This window comes from Penaeus monodon, chromosome 23, assembly GCF_015228065.2.
Source record: "Penaeus monodon isolate SGIC_2016 chromosome 23, NSTDA_Pmon_1, whole genome shotgun sequence".
Taxonomy (NCBI): Eukaryota; Metazoa; Arthropoda; class Malacostraca; order Decapoda; family Penaeidae; genus Penaeus; species Penaeus monodon.
Genome location: NC_051408.1, coordinates 8,933,313 through 8,934,258, shown reverse-complemented (window position 1 = coordinate 8,934,258; position 946 = coordinate 8,933,313). Strand labels below are relative to the sequence as shown.

Here is a 946-nt window from a genome sequence, read left to right as displayed (position 1 = left end):
TAGGTATACCTGTGGATGTGAATATTCTTTATGATGTAAAACCAGTAATTTTATTTTGTAGTGTAAATGTTACACACTACCCATCTGAGTCGTTAGAAACATTCTCACTGCTATTATTGTAATGACATTCTATCTGTAACTGTCAAGAAAATCAGCCAAAAAAGTTAACTATTTGGGAGCTTTATCCATCTACCCTACACCCACACATAGCAAAACAAAAAAAGGGCATTGTCTTAAAAGGCATGGTTGATTGACAGATTAATTGATAGGTTTATGTTTGTGTTTTTTAGTTTAGTCCTCCTCCTCCTTTCCCAACACCCTTAGTGATGTCCAAACCATGGACATTCCATGTTAAGATCATAAGAGTAAGAGAATGCTTCTGCTTAGGTCTCTTAGGTGAGAATGTGTAGCAAACTGGTGTTAATCTTTGCATAATACTGCAGTCCAAGACAACAGAGGGAAAAAGGTACCCTCTCACAGTAGGTAGGGTACACAGAAACCCAAAGTTTATTTTTGGACACTCCCTTTCATAAGGAGGAAAGTAGAAGTTGATTCCATTTGTAGAGATGCATATAAATTTGTATTTATCTCTTTATCACCAAAAACAAATTCACAATGTCATTATAAAAAAAAAAATCTATCTACAACAACTATTTACAACTCTAATTTTTTTCTTGCACAGACCACATGGCATTGTACTCAGTACCCCAAATCTTGATGATGAGACAGAAACATTAATGGTGGTTTACCTGAACAGGAACCGAGAATCTATATGCGTAGAAGCTAGAGGGCTATGTACAGAGACTCATGATCTCTGGTGCAGGGAAAGGGTGAGCTGATTGACATGGGAACTCCTCTTGGGGTCACTCTTTTCAGTTGCAATACTATTCTTGGCTTGTGAGATGAAAAGATGCAGTAGACTATTGATGCATGGGAACTTATTTGT

At 36.9% G+C, this 946-nt stretch overlaps 1 protein-coding gene across 3 annotated transcripts in view; it reads left to right on the top strand.

Moving 5' to 3' along the window:
* LOC119587785 (angiomotin-like protein 1) overlaps window positions 1-946 on the top strand; it is a gene marked incomplete at its 3' end in the record, with an annotated part of 21,952 nt that overhangs the window by 18,386 nt on the left and 2,620 nt on the right.